Raw genomic sequence first — 27,467 nt, forward strand, 5'->3', positions numbered from 1 at the left:
AATATCTGGGCGTTACTTTAGACAGTAAACTCAGGTACAAAACTCACATCAAGGAGCAGATGGCTAAAGCTATAAGAACACTGTTCCAATGCAAAAGGGCAGTAGGAAAGAACTGGGGACTGAAGCCAGGAATGATCCACTGGATCTACAAGGCGATAATACTACCTAGGGTGCTATATGGAGCCGTGACATGGTGGCATAGAGCACATATTAAAGAAAACCAAAGAGACCTAACCAAAGTCCAGAGATTAGCGTGCCTCATGATGACGGGGGTTATGAGAACGACCCCGACACACGCAATGGAGGTAATGCTAGGTTTGAAGCCACTCTGGATTGAGGTAGAGAAAAGAGCCACCGAACAGTGGTACAGAATGAAAGCATGCAAGGAATGGAGAGGAAGCTGCGTGGACAAGAGACACGCGCTGATACAAAGAGAGGCACTATCAAAACTTGAAATGTTGATGGCCAATAATGACCTTATAAAGAGGCAGGAGATATTTGACAAGAAATATAGAATACACATAGGAGACAGAGACAATGGAAGGTGGAAGTCGGACACCCGACGACCATCTGCTTCACGGATGGCTCAAGAAGAAGCTCGACGAAACTAGCAGGAGCGGGCATAGTGATCCCCAAACTGGGAGAGAAAGTATCAGTACCACTGCGTAGATTCGCTAGCGTGTTCCAAGCCGAGGTATGTGCTATAACGCGCTGCGCAAGGATAATCAGGAAGAGTGTAAAACAAGAGGGTGCTGTCGTAATATACACAGACAGCCAGGCAGCATTAAAGGCATTAAAGAAAACATCAGTTACCTCCTCTCTCGTGAGAGAATGTCGAGAGGAGCTCAACTTGATAGGCAAGCAAAGAAGTGTCACGGTGGCATGGGTACCAGGGCACCAGGGAGTAACGGGAAATGAGAAAGCAGACGAGCTGGCGAGGATAGGGGCGGAGACGGAACCCAACTAGCAAAATAGTCGTATAAGAATTGATTTACTCAGCCTGTAATCGTATAACAGCCGAGTTACGGTTGTTGAAGCACCAATATATCGTATAATAGCGGTTAACTCGACTATTTAGCAATTTTCGCTAATTAGTGCTATAATCATGTCGTATAAACGTTTATAGCACTATCTTTTAGCACTTTTATTCCACCTTTTAATAAATGCTGAGTTAGCTCTACTAAATCACTTATATTCAGCATAATTGTTCTATTAAAATTATATAACAGCTATAGATTAGCTAATTGTCTGAATAAGACGCTTTAATACAACTGTTACTTAACTCTCTTCTCTGTTGCTATAAAAGCCTATTAAAAGCAATCAAATAACCATTTGGCAACAATGCTGCTGTAACAGCGCGCTTATATCATAAATCGGGTAATGGGGTTCAAACCGCTGTTATAGGAGCTGAAGTGTATTTACAGGTTTTATTCAAAATGTATTCAGCTTAGAGTACTTTTAAAGAGTTTTGAACTACATTAACATCACAAGTCAGCCATGTTGACGTTTCAATATAGTCCGGTGGCCAACTGCATGAAACCCTACCTGACAAAAAAATAGAATAATCCTACTCTGTAGGGGTAGCTGACTTTTAGTAGCATCAACTGTTCTTGGTCGGCCGCGGCTTAATTTGGAAAATTTTGCGCTAATGGCAAAATAGTGGCACAAAAAATCATAAAAAAAACCCCATCGTATAATAGAATGAAACTTGCATGGTAGGATAGCTGTAGGGTTTGCAATCCGGATCCGAAATGTATGAAATTATCCGGATCTGGATCCGGATCCGCGGATATTCCCATACATTTCGGATCCGTCGTGCAAACACTAGATAGCTGCCTTTGAGGACAGCAAAACAAAACTGGTCAGCTACATCCTGTGTTGGCAGGTTCTTGTGTCCGACCGAATTTGTGGTACCACGTGACAGCTACAATTTACCTCATCGAAAAATAGAATCAAAACAACTGATTGTAATACCTACATTAAATTTGTTGACATATGTCTTGGTCGGCCTCACCTTAGCCTGACAGCGTTTTCAGTCCGTCCGCATTAAACAAAAAGTCAATGGCAGCTATCCTACCATACAAGTGACATTCTATTTTTCGATGAGGTAAATTGTAGCTCACTTGGTACCACAAATTCGGTCGGACACAGGAACCTGCCAACACAGGATGTAGCTGACCACTTTTGTTTTTTTGATGAATATTTGTACCACTTTTTTGCCATTTGCGCAAAATTTGCCAAGTTAAGCCACGGCCGACCAAGAGCAGTTGAAGCTGCTAAAAGTCAGCTACCCCTACAGAGTAGGATTTTTCAATTTTTTTATCAGGTAGGGTTTCATGCAGTCGGCCATCGGACTATAAATCCATAAACATGGCGACATCATGTGCTATAAGTGTAGCAGTAAACGCAGTTACTCGACTTATAGTCGAATTAATGAGATATAACAGAAACTAGATCGTGTAAGCAAATTTTTACTTATTTTTATTAATATTTTTTTATTGAAATTTAAGAAAATAGGCGGCCCATGAATATATATGAACCAGTGCCTTTGGTTTTATCAATAAAGTATTTTTCGCGCTGGGTTTTACTGTATTACGTGTACTTACAGACAGTAAAAACTTATGTACACAATGACAGCAGTAAAAAATACTTAAGTACCATTTTTGTTTTATTAGACACGCGAAGACGATTAGGCCTCAAACTTAATCAAATAATTGAAATATAATCGCTTACCTGAGATCGTTTTTAGCACATATTAGTTGAATAAAAGCATTTACTGCACTCTTACACATTTAAAATGCCGAGTAAAAGCAATCCGGCTACCTTTACGAAACATTTTTGCTGAGAAAAAGCAGTGCGGCTGCTTTTATAGAACACTTTTACTGAGTAATAGTAAATTGCTAATGTTTATAGAACAAATAGTCGAGTAAAAGCACTATCGTTGCTATTAAAACACTAGAAGTGCTTTTATCCACTTTTACTCAACTCTTACAGCATCGATTTGCTTCTTATACAGCGCTTACTCGATTTTTATAACACTTTTAGTCTGTATAAGTGCGCCTTTTCGCGTTGAGTAAACGCTTACAGGACTTTTACTCGACTGTTTTTACACCGTTTATAGCACCAAAAAGCGAAAATAAAAACGTGCTCTCAACTTTTATAGCACATAGATTTGCTAGTTGGGAACAAGGACCGGAAAACCCCTCTTTACGCTTAATCCTATCAATTCGGTAACCCAATCGATTCGGTTACCTTATCATTCGGTAACCCTATCATACTGTTACCTGATTGTAATGGTAACCTTATTGAAACGGTAACCCTAACCTTTAACCGAGTTAATCTCAAAACCCCATCGCGATAGGGTTTTTGTTAAGGGTTTTTAACAGGTTTTCATTCAGTTATGGTAACCTTTATTATCGGTTGCTTACTGGTTCGCTACATTAAAGTAGTTTTAGTGATGTGCCGTCAGAACTAAAAAAAATACTAAAAAAATTGTTTATTTTATTTACTTTATTTATATTTTGTTGATTTTATTGACTTTATTTATTAAATTTATTTAATTTAATTTATTTATTGAATTTATTGAATTTATTGAATTTATTGAATTTATTGAATTTATTGAATTTATTGAATTTATTTATTTTTTTGAATTTATTTAATTTAATTAATTTATTTCATTTATTTAATTTATTTAATTAGTTTAATTTGTTATATTTGTTTAATTTATTTAATTTATTTAATTTATTTAATTTATTTAATTTATTTAATTTATTTAATTTATTTAATTTATTTAATTTATTTAATTTATTTAATTTATTTAATTTATTTAATTTATTTAATTTATTTAATTTATTTAATTTATTTAATTTATTTAATTTATTTAAAATATTTAAAATATTTAATTTATTTAATTTATTTAATTTATTTAATTTATTTAATTTATTTAATTTATTTAATTTATTTAATTTATTTAATTTATTTAATTTATTTAATTTATTTAATTTATTTAATTTATTTAATTTATTTAATTTATTTAATTTATTTAATTTATTTAATTTATTTAATTTATTTAATTTATTTAATTTATTTAATTTATTTAATTTATTTAATTTATTTAATTTATTTAATTTATTTAATTTATTTAATTTATTTAATTTATTTAAAATATTTAAAATATTTAATTTATTTAATTTATTTAATTTATTTAATTTATTTAATTTATTTAATTTATTTAATTTATTTAATTTATTTAATTTATTTAATTTATTTAATTTATTTAATTTATTTAATTTATTTAATTTATTTAATTTATTTAATTTATTTAATTTATTTAATTTATTTAATTTATTTAATTTATTTAATTTATTTAATTTATTTAATTTATTTAATTTATTTAATTTATTTAATTTATTTAATTTATTTAATTTATTTAATTTATTTAATTTATTTAATTTATTTAATTTATTTAATTTATTTAATTTATTTAATTTATTTAATTTATTTAATTTATTTAATTTATTTAATTTATTTAATTTATTTAATTTATTTATTTTAATTATTTAAGTTATAATATAATAATATTTATAATAAGAACACCACACAGGTAGGTATAAAGATAAACAAAGGAAAGGCAAAAAAACTTGATTGTGCTGGAGGCTTCATAGACCGCCCATGCCAACCTCGGTTATTCAATAATAAGTTGAATTTAAGTGTGCGTAAAGATTACAATCGTTTGAATTGGTCAAAAACCTCATAATGAGGTAACTGAATAGACTGGGTTTTTATTTCGGTTACCGGTAACAGAGGTTAACTCGATCTGATACGGTTACCGTATCAAAGTGTTACCTTATTAAGCGGTTACCGTTATGGTAGGGGTTTTTATAAACACCTCTAAAATAACCCTATGAAAAACCCCGGTTAAGGTAACCGGTTCCTGTCCCTGGTTGGGAATACATAGGTCCGGAACCGGCTCTGCCTATGTCAGCGGATGTCACGAAGGGAGTCATAGAGAAGGTAAAAGAGATGGCAGCACAGAGAGAATGGGAAGAAGAGACTGGATGCAGACAGTCGAAGATGATGATCAAAGGTATAGACCACAGGAGAACCAGGTATCTTCTGAAACTAGGTAAGAGCAGTCTGAGACTATTGACAGGTATCATTACAGGTCACAATACTCTCAACAGACACCTTAAGATAATGGAAATCAGTAGAAACGCCTCCTGCCCACATTGTGGTAAGGAGGAGACTAGCTTACACTTACTAGCAGAATGTACTATGTACGCGGCACCGCGATTTAATACATTCGGTAGAGACACACTAAAAGAAAACGAACTAAAGGACGTCGAACTCAAAGATGTCCTTCTGTTCTACAGGAAAACAAGAAGACTTGAGGAGAATAGTGTGGGAATGCCGCCGGGACAGTAACCTGCAGCTCCAACTCCAGGGAACTGGGCTGAATGAACGTGACAAGCGATCGACAGCCCGCCTGCTTCCGGCCGGGCGTCCCTACACTACATCTACATCTACATCTCCTTTTCGGTCTGCCTGCACCCTCGGCCTGCACCATCTATGGTGTTCCGTGGGTCCTGTAACCATTTTGGCCCACCTTTTCGGGTGCGGCTGATAAGTCCAGTCCCGCTTAAGCTTAGCGAATTTTGCACCTACAATATACAACTCTAGTTCTATAGCATGACATGTTTTCTACCAAAATATAATAGAGAAACTACAGTACAAAATAGAATCTGCTTTATTTGTAAAAAATAACACAATTTTACTTTGAAACATACGCCACCATGCAAAGCAAGTTAATGAGTTATGCTAATCGCACATCAGCATATTTGTCTTGACCGTAGCTAATGAGTCCACTTTAGGCGCCTACAAATTTTCACGGCTGTTAATTCCCGGACCACTATTTTGGTTTTAATTTACAATGTTCCATACTTATCAAGATGGGGAGATAACGGTGGTAGTACTTAGGTAGGGTTGTGCTGTATTCGACCGTTTTACTTTAATCTCTTGTACGGGTACGATAAGGATCCTGACCAAGTTTTTAGTCTTTTTTTTGAAAACGATTTTTCTGCTCTACACAGCGCAACGGAGGTTTGAAACCACAATTTTTGACCACCAGCACACACATCTTCTTCTTCTTCTGTCCGTCCGTCTGTCTGTCTGTCACCAGGCTGTATCTCATGAACCGTGATAGCTAGACAGTTGAAATTTTCACAGATGGTGTATTTCTGTTGCCGCTATAACAACAAGTACTAAAAAGTAGGGAACCCTCGGTGGGCGAGTCGGACTCGCACTTGTCCGGTTTTTTTTTATAAAAAAGCATAAAACATTCAAGAAGTGGTAAAATTTGTAACAAGGAATAGTGTTACAAATCTTTACTTACTAAACGTATATAATTTTAAAACTTACCTATTTAACTGAAACAAATTGCTTCATGAAAGCTTTTACTGATATCTTGATAAGAACATAAGGCTAGATGAAAAGTTTTTGATAAAGATAGGTATCTAATCAGTTGATCCAGTTTATTTTGAGAATGAAATGTCTATATTGGACCCATTGCATGAAACTCATTAAATCAATACAAAAGTCAGAAATAACAGTCAGAGTCTGACAATCGTACTCTACGCTTATCCGGGAATTGTGAATATTAAATATTGGATAGCTGATGAGGAGAGCAAACAAAAACAGATGGCTACCAGAGCAAGATTTTAATGCCAACTAAAACAAAATATAAAATAATAAATAATATAAAATCTATTTAGTCCTCGTCAACGCTCGAAACGCTTAAATAAATAAATAAACTTATTGTGTTTTTTAATTACTGCGTCGAGTGAAGAATAACCCGCGCATCACGGATTCACACATAATCACATAGCTCCAGTGATGGTGATAGACCTCTATTATCACATCACATCACACACACACACACACACATACATACACATATGAACCCATCTAATGTCTGTCCGGTGTTAGTGGCTGCCATTAAGAGAATGGTTTAATGTATTGTAATATAGGGTTTGGAAGGTCTGGGATGTTCATGAATGAGGTAAAGTCTAATAACCACAATAATATGGCCAGAGGAACCTCGATTATCCGAACTACTTGTGACCGAGACTAGTTCGGTTGATAATAATTCATTTGTTTTATTGTAAAAGCGATTATAATATTGAAAAAAAAACAACGGGTTGCACTCCGGGAGTGCCGGCAGAAGTGAAAACTCAATGAAATTGTAACAGTTTTTCGATCAGGTCACGTGTCCGTCTTACGTCTTACGAATCTTACGGTCACGTGACCTGTCGCGAGTTTAACATTTTTTCCCCATCACAAAAAGTGCATAGCGCCGCTAAATAAGTTTGCACTTCAAAAATACACAACGGTACTGTCTTACGTCATAATTTTATCAATATAATAATAATAATGAAGGCGGTGATCTTGGACACGGCGCGGATAGTCCGCCGGTTCCTCTCTCTGCGGCCCTGACCACCGGTAGCTTGGGCCTTGTCCCGCTGCTGGCGGCACCCTAGGTTAGGTTTTTTTATAATGTGTTTATATTAATTTTTACTGTTTTGTAAATGTTTTTATATTTTACTTTTATATTCATATTATAAATAACCTAACTTAAGATGAGAAATAAATAAAGAGAATAATAATAAAAAGTAAACAGCTTAGCCCCCCCCCTGCATCGAAATTTGAATGACTGACTAAAAGGTATTCGTAATTATTATCTAATTTTTTTTACACATTATAATAATTTTATGCTATGGAGAGGGCTATGCTCGGAGTTTCTCTATGTGATCGAATCAGAAATGAGGAGATCCGTAGACGAACTAATGTCCCCGACATAGCCCACCGGATTAGCAAGCTGAAGTGGCAATGCACGCAGAGAAGATGGCCGATGGGGTCGAAAAGTGCTCGAGTGGAGACCACGGACTAGCAAGCGCAGCGTATATAGGACGTCCACCCACAAGATGGACAGACGACCTTGTGAAGGTCGCCGGAAGACCGACCGGTACGTGTGGAGGTCCAAGGGGGAGGCCTATGTTCAGCAGTGGACGTCTTATGGCTGAGATGATGATGATGATGATAATATTTTTCCATTCAATAACTAAGATACTATTTGGCCTACAATTTCTTTTAACAGACCGTACTAAAGCTCCCTGATGAATTACTAAACCATTTCTGAGTCCTTTGAGCCTAATAATCACTGAATCGGAATAAATCTAAGATTCATTTTGATGTACAATTAAAGGACCATTGAAAATGGATGGAGCTTAAATAGCGGAATCGGAGGACGTTTACACGTTACGGCTTTTATAATGTCGTTTTTATTTACGGTATTTTTCTATAGTGAAGGTTTTATTTAGAATTGTAAGAATTTAAGAAGTCAAATGAAGGATAAATTAAGATACCCGAAGAACAGGCTAATGCTTCAAGTAGGTACTAGATAATTCATAAATGACGGACCTGCATAACATAATATTTATTTAATTGGGTCTACGTGGGAAATACTTTTAAATATTTAATTTATGCTGTTTGAATGTAGAAGCACGTTTAAAGTAATTATAAACTGGTTATCAGTTTACTTTTAGTATAACCCAAAATATAATCAAAAGTAAATTGATATATTTTTGCCACTGTTTCCAAGGTTACGGCGATCGTAGTTATTAGTGCTATGGAGGGGGTATAGCGCCGGCCGCGACTGCTTAAAACGTATTGAATCCAGCCGGGCATAGAAAATTACAGTTTCATATCTAACCACCAAAATTAATATAGCCCCAACATCGGAGTCGTCTCGTAGTCGCAAGCACTAAACGTCCGATATTCGCCACGATTCTCAGTAATTTATGATAATGTTTGAAGTCGCATTGGAGTGGAAATGAAGTGGTGAATGCTTAATATTTCGTAAATATCCCCGTCTTGAGAATATCTCTCGACAATCTGCATGTTTAGAAATTAAATGGCCTATTCAAACGCTGAACGCTATTCTTTGGACGCTGATCTGCGCGAGCTCCAGGTTGAAGACTGGGGAGAAACAGCACAGGACCGGGATCAGTGGCGACCGGCGAGCAGTCGTGTTGGAGGCCAAGACAGACCCTGGGTCGCTGCGCCTGAGGAGTAAGTGAGTAAGTAAGTAAGTATTCAAATCGCCTAGATTTTGTTATACTCTTTGCAGAGTGTCGTGGTCAACTGCTAACATCAGGCACAGTAGTTGCTAGCCGTACAATTTCTCGCCATTTTCATTCTGGCAAATTCGTTCAGGGGTCCTTCCATAGCATATTTGATCTGGCCAATCCATCGCATAGGTGGCCTTTTACGCGGTCTTGTTCCCTTTGCTCTACCCTGCACCACTAGACGCTCTATGGAGTCATTGTTTCGCCTCGAGAGGTGGAGGTATGTAAACAATAAATATATCGTGTGCTGCCGTGACGTTTGAAACATTTTCGCTTGTAATGTTAGGGTATGTCATATCTATAGTTATAACTTATAGTATTATTTTACTCGTTTGTGAGTCGTTCCACAGTTTTATTTACAGATTATGAGCCTTAATGAATGCCATACGAATAAATAAATTTACAGATTAATGTCTAGGTTCTTCACCCATTGGGCTGCGTTATCACTAAACGCTATTAAGTCCAGAGGGTCACCAGGGTACATCCGTTTTGGGCACTCGTGAATTATATGATGGATAGATTGTATAGGCGCTCAGCAATTGGATTCCGGTGAGTTTTTCGACCCACACCTAAACATGAAATCGCCAGATCGACCGTGCCCTGTGCGAAGTCTATTAAGCTGGCACCATTCCCGTCTTGGGGCCGAGAAGCCTTTGGGCCTTTCAGTTGCATTGTAGTCGTTGTAGGCTGTAGGCAGGTCAGAATTCCATTCCATGTCGAAGTTGTATAATATCATTATTTCTGCCTATAAACACAGAGATAACAACCGAAATAAAACAAGCAGCTAAACTGTTATCTAGACGGATCAGGTTTAATCCTAACTACAAACAAAACTCAGAAATCTTTATTCCATATGCATCCCAGTATCTCCACCATCTTATTGCTATTTCTATAGCTGTGCAAATAAACAGCGACACGACACCTTATGTGGACACATTCCCCTTAAGTCTACTGTCAATATTTGGGTAGCACACCTCATTCCTTCTAGAACATCTTCTTTAACATACGGATGAAACAACCGATTGTAAACTCTATTATAATAGCAATATAGATGATGTTAACCGCATGGAAAAGTTGGGAGATAACATGTAAAGGACAGAAGCAGTGTAAATTGTGTTTATTTTTGAGTTAAAGGAATTTTAATCTTATAAACAGAGAGATAAGGTTCTTATTTATGATTTATGCAAGCTTAAGGGTTGTACTGTTAATTATCATGTGATATACGAATTGGGGCGTAATTAGACTTCTGTATTACGCTGTCTCATTTACACATAACGGGAGAATAGGGATGCATGTATTAATTAAGGTTTTGGATGAAATTATTCAGCCAGTATTTGTTTTTTTAAGATGGCTGAAAAATACCGACAACAACATACATAGCCTAGCTATAGGTTCTCTGTTATCATATCAAAGATGCCTCAACTATTAGCTTTAATGAAAATAATATTCCTAGTACATATGTAACTGAACGAAAAGCAATTACTCAAACCCGTTAATGTTTAGGTCATACTGAGCAACTTTTACTATGGGACCAACCCCGAAAACGCGGAATAAAATTGGATGTTTCATACATTTTGCTGGTCTGATGTTGAAATCTCCTATGGGAGAGTCAATTTTTTTTTCGCGATTTCGGTGTTGGTCCTATGTCCCATAGTAAAAGTTGCTTAGTATTATGACCTAAACATTAACGGGTTTGAGTAATTGCTTTTCGTTCAGTTACATACTGTATTTTTAAGGTTCCGTACCTCAAAAGGAAAAAACGGAACCCTTATAGGATCACTCGTGCGGTCGTGCGTCTGTCTGTCTGTCCGTCTGTCACAGCCTATTTTCTCGGAAACTACTGGACCAATTAAGTTGAAATTTGGTACACATATGTAAATTAGTGACCCAAAGATGCACATGTTTTTTTTATAATTTTAAAATATATAGGTTCGAAGTTATTTAACAAAATAGCCAAAAAATGACCATTCCCCTCCCTTTATCTCCGAAACAACTGGGTCTAAAATTTTGAAAAAAATACACAATATAGTTCTTTACCTGTAGATGACAGGAAAACCTATTAGAAATGTGCAGTCAAGCGTGAGTCGGACTTATTACGGAACCCTAGAAACGCGAGTCCGACTCGCACTTGGCCGGTTTTTTTTTAATTGAAATTGCATAATAAGTATTTATCTACAGGTCAATAGTTGCCTGAAATAAAGATAGGTATTTCATTTAATTTCGTTTCGTTTCGTTTCATTTCATAAATCACCAGTTGGCCGACAAATTAACAAAGTATTTGAAGTAGTTGTGGACACAAAGCACTATTTCCTGGAGATATCCTGCAGGCGACGGAGGCCCGAAATTACGGGGCTGCGGATTTCATTGCCAAATATTTTCCTTTATCCGCCAGGGGGCGGTATTAGTGAAGAGAGATTGCGGTTTTGACTAAGCGCCACTTGTACCATCCCACTAAACCGGTGTAAAATTTGACACTGGGTTAACGGTTTTACAGGTTATAAACCGTTAACCCAGTGTCAAATTTTACTGGTAGGTAACCATGGTAACTCCAGGTTTGACCGGTTAACCCCGGCTTAGGAATGGTGCAAGTGGCCCTAAAAGTTAGGTCCATTGCCTACTTATACAGGGTGGCTAAAAATAACTTCATTCCCGTTGCCAGGGAGGTTTTGGGATTATACTGAGCAACTTTTACTATGGGACCAACCCCGAAATGGCGGAAAAAAAATTTGGCTGTTTCATACATTTTGGCTGGTCCATTTTTTATGGGAGGGTAGAATGAAACTTGTGAAGAAGAATAAAACTAAACATGAAGCAGTTAATAATAACGTCGATTAAGGCGAATGTGCAATTTTATTTATTGTAAAAAGCGTTGTGGTATGTATTACATCCAAAGCCTTTGATTGATTCCCGCGCGTCTCTCATCTCCATCTCAGTAGAAAGGTTGTCTTAAACTGAAATAGTTACTTACGATACAAGTACGGAAAAGAGAAAAACGACCGAAGGGAGTGTTTTAAATCGACACGAGTTGCGAATTACCTATTCGCACGTGTATCGTACAGCGCATATTACACCGAAAAAAATAATTTTCTACAATACTACCAGAACGTATAGTAATTAAAAATATAGTTATACCTACTAAAATCCGGTAGTTATAACAAAAAATGTTGTATCGTCTAAAACTTGTTTTTTAAACATCACTGTTTAATTCTAGTTAAATGCAATTTAGTACTGCTTACAATTTCGTTGTATATGTAAAGATGCAAGTGTTGTAAATATTAAACGTTTGTCTCGTTTAATATATGCATCGTAACACTAACTATTGATATGTAAAAATAAAGATACGAGTGTACACGTTACACGTTATTATGTTGTGGTTACTATAATGCATTGTAGTCTGAACGAATCAAACAGTTGTGCCTACACCACGGTGTATGCGCGGGTGGCGGGGGGCGGAGAAAGGAATTGCGCAAGTCACAGAACAGCAGCCATTACGCCAGCGTCTTACGTTGCGGCCGGTCGATGGATTATTTACGTAGATCCTGTCCATAATTTTATTGTAAACTAGTACAAGTGTATAGTATAAGTGCGTGTTGTTTGCGTGTTGCTGACACAGTGAAATGTGCGGGCTCCGATTAAGGAAAAGTCCTCCCGCACCGATGTGGATAAGGAGGGATTCACACTGGTGGAAAGGAAACGCAAGGCGCGCAGGGTGCCTCGTAAAACTCTGTGTGGCACTGCGGAGCCGGTTAATTCTGGCCTACGAGTTGCGACACCGAGTAAGGCGCTCTACGTGTCTCGCCTGCATTACTCCGCCGGGGCCGACGAGGTGGTGGAGTACGTCCGCCGGAAGACTGGCTACACGCTGAGGGTGCACCAGCTACAGTCGCGTCACTATGTGCACTTCAGTTCATTTGTAGTGCGCGTGCCGCGGCCTCTGCAGGACACCATCGCAAGCGCGGACTTATGGCCGAAGGGTGTGGTGTTTCGGCGGTTCCGGGGCAACCTGCCGAATCCTACGCCGAGTCAGACGATGCTACGGAGCCACGCTGTTACGTCGTCGCCCAAATCCAATGTTTAATTTGTATGTCATTTTTGTGTCTATTGTTTTCTTTGTGGAGACAAAATGTTTTTTTCATTTGTAGTGTCACAGTGCCTTGGTTTTACTGTAATGCTGTGTTACTTATTTGATCAATAAAATAAATAAAAAATAACTGTGCTTAAAAACTTGTCTGTATTTACTAGAAGAGCAGTGTACTGGTTATATATTGTTCACGTAACCAGAACCCACTGTGCTGAAGGGACTTCTAAACGGGCCATATGTTCACTGCAATATGTGGCCGGCAACTATTAGTGTCCCTCTCTAACATGTGAGTAAGAGGACACCAATAGTTGCCGGCCACATATTGCAGTGAACATATGGCTCGTTTAGAAGCCCCATTAGCACAGTGCCATGGTCTAATAAAACATGGTCTTCTATTCCCAGAGTGACACGGGCCTACGTCACAATAACATTGTCACTTTATTTCAACATAACATGTTACATGGGTACATTATACCTATGGTTAATAAGTTAAAATATTTCTTTATATTATTATAATTTTCATTTATATGTATTTTATCTTAAATTTTACAATAACACATCATTTTTAATTATTCGTTAGCAATATCTTCCGATTCACGAATGAAATTTCAGACGTTCGGGTAATTCTGTTTACATTACTGGCAACACAGGATAGCGCTGTCACATTTGACAATTCGGATCTAGATAACTTCATGCCCTGACCGTCATCCTTGTCGAACGCGTGTTAATTGTTATTTCCTTCTCGCTCAGTGTCAGCAGTCGCAGTGTTTTCCAAACTTTTCACGTCGTAAGCTTGGTAATTAATGTGTAACTGTGAATTAGTTTTTCAAACGTTTGTCTTGTATAGATAAATAAAGTTTAATTTAATACATTAGATTTGTTTTATTTTACTATGTTTCTACATGAATAACTTAAAATTAATGCCGTTAAAATAATTTTCACCGTTGGTTAAAATTCTCCCACATTTTAAAGTTTGAGAACCTGTAAACAGCATGATGACGTAGGCCCGTGTCAGTTAGGTAATACGCGAATCTCGGAATAGAGTACCAGGCGGAGTATATTATTATACCATGCACAGTGCGTTCTGGTAACGTGAACAATATAAAACCAGTACACCGCACAAATCGTTCAGTTACATATACTGAATACCTTGTTATAACAACAGGACAGGAACGTATATGTTACTGTATTATTTAGTAACCATTAACAGACCGGCTAGTTGGGTTTACTAAAAGTCTTATACCCACTACTATACACTTCATAGAATTAACAAATTTTATTTAACAAGAATGGTCTGGTTATGTGTCCTGTGTCCTGTCGTCACATATACAACAAGACAATATAGTACAGCTAACCAGATTCTGGCTACCAGTACCAGGTTTTTTTTTCAGTGTATGGCCCTTTAATCTTTTGACATACGCACGGAAAATGCTGTTTCCCGCACTAGTGTGGCAAAGTAGGACCATATGTACTGTAAAATTAGTTTACAGCGTCTCTAGCCGCTTGTCGCTTATACCACCCTCCTTTTTCCCCCAGTCTTCATTATTGAAAGGTCGCAATATAACCGCCCCCGCCCGCCGTCCCGTAATTAGGACATCTGTTGTGATATTACGGAGGTGCAGAAGCTTCAAACGTATTGATTTTCAGCAGGTGGACGGATCAAACGAGGCTCTCACGGAATTTGCGATTAGTTTTTTTGTTAAGAGGAATGGGCACAGCCGCTTCACCATACAAAGGTAGTCCTTATTTTCCTCTCTAGGTATTGACATTATGGAAACTATTTTTGCTTAATTTGATGTATATTTAACCATAGCTATGCCCCTACATTTGACTTTTTTAGATTTTTTGATTATTGTAAAAATAAGGAGCGAAAATCAGATTTCATACAAATTTCTAAATGCTCTAACTCTTATAATAATTAAAAATTCGAAAAAATCTATCGCGATAGCATAGGTGGTTGATATACAACAATGTGTGTCAAAATATTTTCAGTAATGTTAATATCCAGAGAGGAAAATTACTACGTTTGTATGAAACGGCGATTTCGCACGGGTACTCCACTTTCGTCTTAAGTGCAAATGAATGCCTCCTAGCCTAGTTAGTAGTGACCCTGCCTATGATGGAGGTGAGGTGACCAAATCCTGTTACGGGCATTTATCACAAAAATTAGGTCATTAAATTTTTTCGGTCATCAAATTCAGGACTTCGAGCTTCGTAGGTTCAAGTCAAAAGCTTTTAAATTTAAACTGCACCTTTACAGGCGGGATACATTTTTTAGCGTCGAGGTCAACAAGCTGAAAGCACGCCAGCCTGCTTCCATTCACTACAACTGGTGTTCTCACGTGCCCTCAATGTGCGCGGGGGTTCACCTCGAAGATCGGCTACGTCAGCCATCTTCGGGCGCACGAGCGCCGAGCTAACTAGGAGTCGAAGTGGTCGCCATGGTCGAAATCGGTCGGAAGGATCATAATCATCATCACATTTTTTAAATAGTAGGTCCTTAAAGTACTCGGGTCGTTATCTTTTGATGTTTTGTCTACATAAGTGACCTTATCCTGAAATGTGTTTGACCGTAATATTAAAGTTTCTGCTGTTCACTGAGAATCGCCTCTCTCAAATTATGGACTATAACATGAAAGTATAAAATCTAGATTCTGGAGATTTTACGAGCGTTTTTGAAGAGCGAATGGGATAGTTCAAGGAACTCTCCTAATTGGTCACTCTATAAAATATGTCGCAAAATTTGATTTTTATATGAGATTCCTCTCGTATAAAATTGCTGACTGTAACCTCCATAAATTGTACGATATGTTTATAAAGAAGCAGCTACCATTATGTCTGGACCGTAAATTAAATTTATATTGGAAGTTAGGTACTTCTTCTAATATCTAATAAACAGACATCGGAGTCTAGAAGTCAAAATTTACAGGTAAGTCGGTAAGGGTAATGATTTGAAGAACACGGTGTCTTATTTCAACCCTTAGCAAACTCTAAATCAGTGTTTTCCAAACTTTTTCATGATGCGACTCCCTTAGTACGAATAAAATGTTTCGCTTATGTATTGTATTAAGGCTGGCAGAGGCTTCGCGACCTCCAGGGGACGCGATCCACAGTTTGAAAACCACTGCTCTAAATCATATCTTATGATTTATTTTTACGAGATTTTTATAGGTACCAAAAAACAAACATACGGCCCGCCTAGTGGAAAGTGGGCTCCACAGCTTAAAGCCTTTGCTACACGGTCGCCGACAAGCCCCCAGACCGCGTGGCCTTGGTTCGTCCCGGACCGTGTAGACAGTTGTTACCAACAAAATTTGACCAAAACTGACCAAGGACAGACCAAGGTCAGACGGTTAGAAGCCTTGTCGGCGACCTAAGCAAGGGCTTAAGGACGACAACGCAGAGGTTGCCGACGCGCAGTTTTTTTTGAAGAACCCTATACTGTAGAACCTACCTAAACTATGGAATGTATTGTCGCCCGTTGTATTACCGGACCAGGCTTCAAACCTTCAAGAAAAAAGCGTACCTACTCCCATCTTAATGGTCGGCAATGCACTCACAACCCCTCTGGTTTTGCAGGACACAGGACAGGACTTTTTGACTGCTTTATCCTAAAAAAGTAGTATCTAAAGAACCTTGGCAGGCCATTCCACAGACGCAGACTATTTTGCACAATTAAGTCAGAAATACTCAAAAGCTTTTATACAACTTTTTAATTTTTTCTTCAGACGTTGACAGTGGCCCAGAATTCGGGAGTTCGGAATGTCCTCTAAAACAATAAAGGTGGATTGGTCTTCATAAATTGTTCGGCCCCTAAGAGATTCTGCTGGTTATTTATGTCTGAAGTTTTGTACGGAAACACAGTACAGGGCGGGCCGGTAGAGGAATTAACGTTCTTTTTTTTACATTTATTTAAGACACCTTCATTAATAGAGTAGACCAAAAAAAGTCTGCAGAGATTTTGATAGCCCACGCAGTGCAAGTGTTATTGTAAACGTAAAACTTCTATGAAGTTACACTTGCACTGCGTGGGCTATCAAAATCGCTGCAGACTTTTCTTTGTCAAACTCTAATTGGCCGGAAAAAGCTCAACAATAGGAGTCGTCAAAAAGCTATTAAAAAAATTAAAAGAAGCAAATCGGATACAGAAACATTAAAAATTTCAAACAAGACCCACATTTATGGTGGATTGCCAATAACTAATTGTCTTATTTTGTAATGTTGTTCGTAAACGTTTGTAAAACCTAACAAGCCGTCCAGAAATTCCAGATCCGTGATTTAGATTTTTGGTTTTGTTAGAAAGAAACCAAAGGGATTATTTATGATTAAATGGGTGGTGGAGGAGGCCGCGTTAGACCGCGAAAACTGGAAATCCGTCCTGAGAGTCCTACAAGTAAATGATACCATCATCATCATCATCAAAAGGGGCTAGGTATTTAATAAAATCGCAATAAGAATTGAAGCAGGCATGAACCATGTACCAATATCATGCTAAAATGAAGCAGTCATTCCAATCAATAAAAAGAGGACAGATTGACAACCCAAGCCTAGTTACCAGTTCTGGGAATATTGAGTAACGTCTTCATACACAAAAAAATAAGTAGGTATACGTTGGTTTTTACGAGTAGCCTAATAGTAATAGTTAACATTGTAAACGGCTTTTGGGATAAATGTTTAAGTGAAACCTAACCTAACGTAATTTGAACTAAATATGATTTGATTTGACAATACATATGTAGCATTACTTGCGATATATAGTTATGCCTATAGCATAGACTAGGAATCCTCTAGACCGAGTTTAGAGCAATTATTTCATGCAACCGATGATGCCAAAAATGCGGGGGTGCGCGGGACGAGGTGAGCGAAGTCCCGTGCCGCGATTGGTCCGTTCAAAGACACGGACGTCACACACAGACACTTTCGACTCGAACATGGAGTAAAATTACCGTATGCGTGGCAGAGGGGGTAGCGAGCGCGACTATGCTCAGTCTGGAGGATGTTTTGTCTGTGCCCTATAGTAATCAAACTTAAGCTGTAGCTCATATGTACGAAATACGAACTTTCCTTTACTGTTCTACCGTTCACTGTTACTCGTGGATTCAATTCCTGAATTATAAAACGGCCATTATAACAGCGGATTAGCGCAGTAAATTGATTCTTCTCCGGTCTCGGGGCTTAGCACGGATTGGGCTTTTCCGTTTGTTTGTCTGTTCTACTTCTTTACTTGCCGATTTAGGCCCTATCGTACATAAGTAGTAGTCTGGTATAGGTATACCAGACTACTAAGTAAGATAGAATACACTAAATAGAGTTTCTTTTTTACGGTTCTCCTTCTTTTAAAAATCATCATCATCATCGGCCTACTCTCGTCCACTGCTGGACATAGGCCTCTCCTATTGCACGCCATTGAGCACGATTTGCGGCAACTCTGATGCAGCTCTTGCCAGCCTCCATCTAGTTTGAGGGCTTCCTACGCTACATTTACGGATACGCGGTCTCCACTCGAGAACTCGTCTACCCCAACGGTTATCGGTTCTAACGCTAAGTTTAATATGACCGGCCCACTGCCACTTCAGCTTGCTAATCCATCTTTTAAAAATGACTTCCCTCAAATTTATGATGATTTCACCAATGCTATGGTTAAACGCGTTTCAAGACTAATTCTAGACTTCTATGTTAGTTTGTTGTAAAATAAGCTATCAAAATAACACTTTAAACAACATTAATGAGCGAAAAATTAAAAAATATTCTCGAGGCGGCTTCGCCATTTAGAAGTTCAACCGGTACTCCTTTTATACGGTTATGATGGTTGCACATACACTTGTCTACGAGACAGCGTAGATAACTTTATCTCCATTTAGGCGTATGATGGCTTGCTGATTGGCAACGATTCCCGGCCCAAGAGAGATTCTCACGTATTTTTTACTTTAAGTCAGAAAAGGAACTCAGATTCTTGGTGGCGTGGTTTAATAAACTAAGATTGTACCTACTCAATTTGGTTGGGCTTAATTGATGGTATTTCCTATAAATACTGCGTTTTGAAATCTTTGACTTTTCATGACTCGAGGAATGGAATTATTTCCCATATTGCTTAAGGTCAAGTACCACATTTATGGACCTCAAGTTGTACTTAATTAAGGGCGGCTTAAGGATAGCGTTTTTTTCTGCGCGTGTACAGTTGTACACGGTCGTTTCGACGTTACGCGCTTACACGCGCGTTATATTTTAGCTACATTTGGTCTATACGCGCCTACGCGCATCCAAAAACGAGCTTATAGGCGCGTATAAAACGCTTAGTCAGTAACTACCTTTAATAGTATTAATACCTAGATACCTACCTTCTTTTTGGTTTTATCTGGGTTTTTTCTTCCATTAAAGAAATTATTTTACCGTAGAACAGTAATTTTTAGATACTTACTACCTTCCTACATAACGATGTTCCTGTTACAATGGCAGGGCAGCTGTGGACAATAGTTGTGAGCATTTGGACTAAATTTTAATGGTTTTACGGTATCTACTTCATTTACTTAAGACAAATTACGACACTTTTGTTTGAATAAAAAAAAGTTTATTTTATGAAATATAAATTAATAAAATATTGTTTATGTTTAAAAATTTAATTAAATAATTACCTACAACTAGTGTTTGCACGACGGATCCGAAATGTATGGGAATATCCGCGGATCCGGATCCAGATCCGGATAATTTCATACATTTCGGATCCGGATTGCAAACCCTACCTACAACTGAAATTTACTTATCACCTACCATAAAAACTATCGACTTACAAGATATCGATACTTCGCTGTGCCCCGAAGCGTGTACTACGACACCGTTATACTTATCATCATTAAAAATATAAATATCAAAGATAATGAAGGCCCATAACCATGTTGTGTGTGTACACACAACATGGTTATGCAAGCACCCAATTTACAAAAGATTATGATACTTAGTAATAGCTAAGTGGCTTAAGCAGTAAAAGTTACTGGTAATACACCAAATCGAATGCACATACAGTCTAGTTCATAAATATGTATACAATTCTGCACCTTATTGCAATGGGTTAAGGTGAAGAAATGTATACATATTTGTGAACTCGACTGTACAAGTGGTCATTGGTTATGGTCCAGTAAGAATCTTGAAAATTATTTCCCTTAAAATTATGTTCTTAAAAACCTACATGCGCCTTATTGCCTGTATATAAAGTTGATAATGGCTTGAAATACTCTTTGGCAAGTTCAAAGTTAAGTTGGTTAACCTAGCTTGGTTATTTGGAAGAGATTTCTGGGAAACTACAGTCATTCTGAATCATGATGGCGTGATGTTTTAGTCATGCGAATTTAAGGGGATTTTAGTTAAAGTTTTGTAAAAATTTGAGGAAACGCTGTAAACTGAAGCCGATTTTAATTTTATTGTCAAATTTTTGTTTTCGTTAGATTTAGATAAAATTCATTCAGATAAATATAAAATCAAAACTTGTGTCAAATAAAGTACATATTTATAATTTTCTGTTGAATTACGAAAATAACGTACGTATTTAGGACATAAGTACGGTGAAATAAGGGAACTTTATCCAGAAAATGTGTCGTAAAAAATTTTCGTCATTAAAATATATGTACCTACTTAAATCGTCCCAATAGAATATAGCAATATATCGTAATATTGATACAGCAATGAGGCGCCACTGCAAAATAAACATTAAAATTAGGTCCTCCAATTTAGGTTATAAATAGGTTATTAATATAACGGTCAATATAATATTCAAACAGTACAAATTGTGTTTAAACATTGATAATGATTGTAGGTACCTACATGTGTAATTGAAATGCTTCTCGTTAATATGGTGTTGCGAGTATCAACTGTTTAAATGTATTTGAATTCCAGGCCAATTCGAACGTACATTGACATCAGAATGATGTCATTTACTGCCCGATTCGAACTTTAAGATACGTTAATTGACCGGAGCGTAGCGAAGGTCTACGTTTCGACTGGAGCATTTTGCTTTTGTATGTCCGGATGTTCTCCTCTACAGGTCGTAATTCTTAACCGAATCTCGTGAAATTTTGTGACTGGATTCTATGTCTAAATAATTTTTTTTTGTCCGTCCGGTTTTTTGATTTTTTTTTAAATGGCGGAGTTGTGATAGCTCGCGCCTAAACAAATAGTGGTATCGGTACCATACGAGTGTTTTCTTTTTGAGATATGTTTATAGATTAAATGGCCAAAAATTCAGAAAATTTATTTCGCTGGTTTCGAAGGTATGGAGATATTTAATTTTAACTAATTTTAATTTGAGAAGGAGTAGCTAAATTTCGTCAACCCATCTAAGAACTATTTGGCTCAGTTTGTAAACGTTCGCTTTTTCTGTTTGCACAGAGGGTCTGGGTTCGATCCCCAGTAATTGTATGCTGGGATATTATTATAACTTTTCGTATTTTTTTACACATACATTTCGTATTGTTTTTTTTTTTAATTTACTATATTTAAAACTCTTAGCACCATGTTATTTAAAGCTCTGCTCGCGAGGTCTACAGCTCACAGAGCCACTAGTTAATAGATGTAGAAACGAATACGACAAGGTAAATAAACAATCATAGAATAAATTACTGATCAACACAAATAAAATGCACTTACCGGGGTTCGAACCCAGAAATCAGGGCACTACCGGCTAATCTACTTTTAGCAGGGTAGATCGATATGGACCTATCTGTCAATTAATTTCGGCCCCATAATTCCGGTGTCTGGTCATGATATAAAGCTATCAGAAAGGTTTATATTAATTGGATTTTAGGTATTATCTTAACTAAATGATGCTATCAGTTCCTCATATAAATTAACATAAAATGTGAGTGATGCACTTGATTTACAAGAACATTATCATAAAATTATCACATTCATGGAATGGCACTGAAATCTCATCCGTTCTGAGTAAATTTTATGTTCTGAACTTCTAACCAATGACCATACTACGAAATATTTATCTGGTTACGGAAAAATACTGAAACTAAGATTTTTTCTTGCTATTACTTTCTGATTAATCTTTGAAGCTCTATGATAATGTTAGATAGGTATAATGCATTTTAATTAATATAGAAACATATAAGTAAGTAAGTAAGGTTTACTCGGCTAATAAGCGTCTTAGTAAGAATCCAAGGCGTGATAGAAACGACATCAGTTAAACGTGGCGAATACTTACACTGCAAACGAACATTTACAGAAAAAAACACACAAAATTTTATTAAAGAATTACAAAACATTAACTGGCTTACAATTCTCTCTCCTAACAAAACTATTGATGATAATTTTAATAACTTTAGTAGTAAAATCAATACGTTACTTAATTCTTGCATTCCTAAAAAAGTTAAAAGAATAAAAATAGAGCGAAGGAGGCAATGGCTAACTAAAGGAATAAAAAAATCTTGCTTGCATAAACGCCTTCTCAATATTCTCTCCGCCCAGTCAAATGACCCAATACTAAAAAAGTATCTGTACACTTATACTAAAACTCTTAAGAATACCGTGACAATTGCTAAAAAAATTTGGAACAAAAAACGGATAAATAGTTCAAATAACAAAATTAAAACAGTTTGGAAGATAATAGCGGAACTAAGAAAAAAACCTCAATCAAAATTACAATCGATTAAAAATATTACCCTTAAGGTCAATAATAAGTCAATCAAGGACGCAATTGTTGTCGCAGATACCTTTAATACCTACTTTTCGTCTATAGGGGTAAACGCTAACAACAATAATACGCATGGACGCCCAGTTCTTAATCCAACAAATAATACCATGTATCTATTCCCGCCCTCTCATGACGAAATTAACAAATGTATACGCGGACTAAAAAACAAACACAGCTACGGGACAGATGAAATACCTCCATCGCTCGTAAAGAAATGTGCGAACGAGCTAACTGTGCCATTGACATTTTTGATAAACCAATCGTTTTCGACAGGAAAGTTTCCAGAAGCCCTAAAAATAGCAGTTATAAAACCGATCCCTAAAACAGGTGACAAGACCGACCCTGGCCAATACCGTCCCATTGCTATGTTACCAACTTTCTCGAAATTATTTGAAACAATCATGGCCAAAAGATTAGTATCATTTTGTGATAAATTTAATATTTTTGATGATGGTCAATATGGTTTCAGAAAAGAAAGGGGAACCGTCTTAACTGTCCACAAATTTATTCAGGAAATTATTGGTATTATCGATAGAAAGCAATATGCATTTGGTTTGTTGCTCGATATGAGCAAAGCATATGATCGGGTCCAACACAACATCCTACTAAATAAGCTGTATGGGATAGGAGTCCGTGGTATTATTCATAATTGGTTTAAATCTTACTTGGAAAATAGAGTACAGTATGTTGAAATAAGCCATCACGATAAAAACACGAACACGATAGCACAAGTACAATCGGAAAAGAGACAAATTTCATGCTCTATCCCACAGGGCAGCGTATTGGGGTGCATTTTATTTTTGATTTACGTGAACGACCTACCAAAAATATTGAATACAAATAATATTAAGTGTTTTATGTACGCAGATGATATCTCCATTGTATTATCTAGCCAGGATAAAAATGCCGCAGTTTCCCAATTAAATACTACGCTCGATATCATAATAAATTGGCTTGGCGATCATAACCTTGAATTAAACTTAACAAAAACAAATTTAATTCATTTTCGACCTTATCAGAGAGAACCACTAGAATTAAATTACAAATATTTAAATTTCCAATTTGAACAAATAAACAATTGTTGTCTGCTGGGTATAACTGTTGATGAAAACATTAATTGGAAAGCGCATGTAGAAAAAGTTGCTTTAAAACTCTCTAGTTTCACCTATGCTCTTAGAAACATAAAAAAAACAACAGATTTAAAAACGGCCATGAGTGCTTTTTACGCGTTCACACAATCTTGGCTCCTGTATGGGATTATTCTATGGGGTAACAGCACCGAGGTTTCAGACCTGTTTGTTCTACAAAAGGAATGCGTCAGGATCCTCGCCAATATAAGAACCCCCGATAGTTGCAGACCGTTCTTCAAGAAATTCGGTATATTGACTCTACCATCTTTATATATTTTAGAAGCCTGTAAATTCATCCGAAAGCACCCAACCCTATATTCTAAGGCCAAAGATCATTGCACCTATCACATGAACCTGCGTCATAAAGACAGATTAGCGCTACCAAGTAGTAACTTGCAAATGAGTAGTAAGAGCCCTCACATGACAACCATACGAGTTTACAATAACCTACCTAAAGAGATAACCAAAGAGGAAAAATATGGTAAATTTGTTAACAATTTGAAAAAATATTTAATTGAGAACTGTTTTTATTCCATACAAGAGTATTTTGACCTATATAAATTTCAAAAATAATTGTATTATTTATTATTGTATAGATTTTTCATGTGTAAGTTGTTAGTTATAGTTTTGCAATACCCTAACAGGGTCTCATGTTGCGCCATAATTTTGTAAGTTTCCACCTGTATTTATTTGTACCAACATGAACGCAATAAAGATATTATGATTATGATGATTATGATTATGATAATTCCGAATGTCGAAAACTGTCGGATAATTCCGAAATTCAGATGAAAATCACCCTTAATTCCATCATAATAAAAGTCTCTTTTCGGAATTATCCGACAGTTTTCGACATTCGGAATTAGCCGAGTAAACCTTATAAGACATTTATTTCAATTTTTAATTTATATAGTACTGTTTCTACTTGAAATAAAAACAAATTAAATTATTTTCAGAAAATATTTTAATTTGTTGTAATACTTCTAATTTTTATTTATCGTTGATTTTGAAAAAAAAAATGGCGGATATTAGTCTTTAATATTATTGTGTACGTAATACCTACCTATGCGCAAATTCATCGTAAGCCCTGAAAAATCTTCTAACTAACCTATGAAAATGGTAGGTGAGTATTTTCATAACTCAATGAAAAATTATACATTTTTACTGTCCCGAATCTAGATTTCGTAATTATTCCACGACGATTAACGATAAAACGACAAAAACGAAAACGTCCCGATTCGAAGCTTTAATAATCCCATCTTTATTGATAATACACTTAAAAGATTATCGAAAACGCAGGAGACAAAAGCTACACACACTCTAACTATGTTTTCGTAAGAATTGACCTAACCACTCACATGCTTGATATTTTTCAGTGACCTCTTTTTATTATAATAAAATAAGGGTGACAGCTGGTAGCTACAGTTACCAAAAGCAAGTGAGTGGTTATGTATGTATCTTTAGGTAAGTATTTAAATAAAAGTAAAAAAAAACAATTTGTACATTTTTGGGTAGTTATGACATTTATTGGTTAACCGACCAATTACAAAACCGCCTGGATCAGTCACTAAACGGCCTTTGACTTTAACCTACATTATTTGATCGTGTAATGTTTGCTTCTAACCCTCAACTGGCTTAAGGTGCCATTTGAGGGTAGATTTTGTTTACTTTTATTTAAATACCTAAAGATACAGAGTATAAGCTCTCACCCATTGTATTAATTACCTTAAAAGGTCAGCATATCTTTAATCATGACAGCATCGGAATCTGCAGAATCCACTGATAACGCTACCCAGAACCGTATCTCGGGTATTCTATACGCAAATAATCAGTCATAATGTATGGAATAGTGACCTTTCTAGATAGTAAGCGTGGAATTTCTTATTTAAATATGATATAAGAAGTCATTATCTAAACAAGTGGAGAATTATCTATTACAATATACATTATCTTAAAAAAAAACCGACATAAAAAAGACAAAAAAGGTAGGCAAAAAACCTATTATGTATCCACTATGTAGGTATCTCATTTTTATGCTCTAGCAACTTTACTGGTATATTTGAATTGAAGTCAGTGCCAAGCCAAATCTTAAAAGCGTCAACACACTGTCGAACCGAAGGCCGCTCCTGTACGGTTACCATCAGTTTGTCACTGACATAAACGCCGTCGAGAACGTAATTTACTTTCTATACATCTCGCTCGCACTCGCATATTAGTGCAAACGGGATGTATAGAAAGTAAATTACGTTCTCGACGGCGTTTACGTCAGTGACAAACTGATGGTAACCGTACTGATGCGGTTCGATAAGAAGGAAAGAAAACTGTACTAGTACTGGCTAATATTAGTTGTTTGGGGTTATTATTAACCAGTAGGTATTATTGCAACTATTTGGCTTAGCACCGACTTGAAACATATCAGTTACTATGCACTTAAAGTGCCTATATGCCCTGTATTACATAGCCTTTGGACTATGTTTATGTTTTGTTGTTATTAGGTAGTAACCCACTTATGTAAGTGACTAATTATTACGAACGAGGAAAACCGCACTATATAGGCACCAAGGAAGAGAGTACGGTTTCCGTTCCAAATATGATAATTATGAATAAGATTCAGATGGAAACTGCAGCTACATTACGAACGTGGCAGTAATGCGGCAGCGAACGTCACTTTGTTCCAAGGAAATAGAAACAGCGCCATCAGTGACGTTCGCCGCCGCATTCTGTCGTGATTACGACGTTCAATCCGTCACTAATTTTATTAAGGAAATTGACAGATACTTACAGCAGCAACGACGCCGTAGTAATGACGCAACAGTATTGCAGCTGCGGTTGACATCCGAATGACACCTTTAGTGTCCTACAGTTGAGCGTCGCACTAGCGTCTTTTGAGCGTCGGCGTCTAGTCAGCGTTATAGAAAATGGCGTCGCTGTGCGCAGTTGCTGATTCTCATCTAGCTATAACATGAATATGGTGCATCATATAAAAACAATGAATTTAACCTTTTTTTAGGAATTTAATGAGGATTATATCTTTCATTGGAACTGTTTTCAAATATTGTATAACTTCCCCAAAAAATCAAAAAGACTGTCGAACGGTACATATTTCATGCTAAAAGGGGAGGTTGCGTCAGGCGGAGCATAAAGCATCATACCCAAAGGCATCACACTACATTCATTTTATGCTGGCTAAACTATATAATTTGTTTGTCGTCTCCATATATTAGAACATAACTTGACCGAATCATGCGCCAACGTAGCGTCGAGCAGCAGTTATAGAGTTGACTAGACGCCGATGTTCGGAAGACGCTAGTGTGGGGTGGCCCTTGATGTTGGGAATAATTTCCATATAAGGTAATATACAAATTGTTCATTAGTACACAGATGCT

The sequence above is a fragment of the Cydia splendana genome, chromosome 16 (assembly GCF_910591565.1).
Source record: "Cydia splendana chromosome 16, ilCydSple1.2, whole genome shotgun sequence".
Lineage (NCBI taxonomy): Eukaryota > Metazoa > Arthropoda > Insecta > Lepidoptera > Tortricidae > Cydia > Cydia splendana.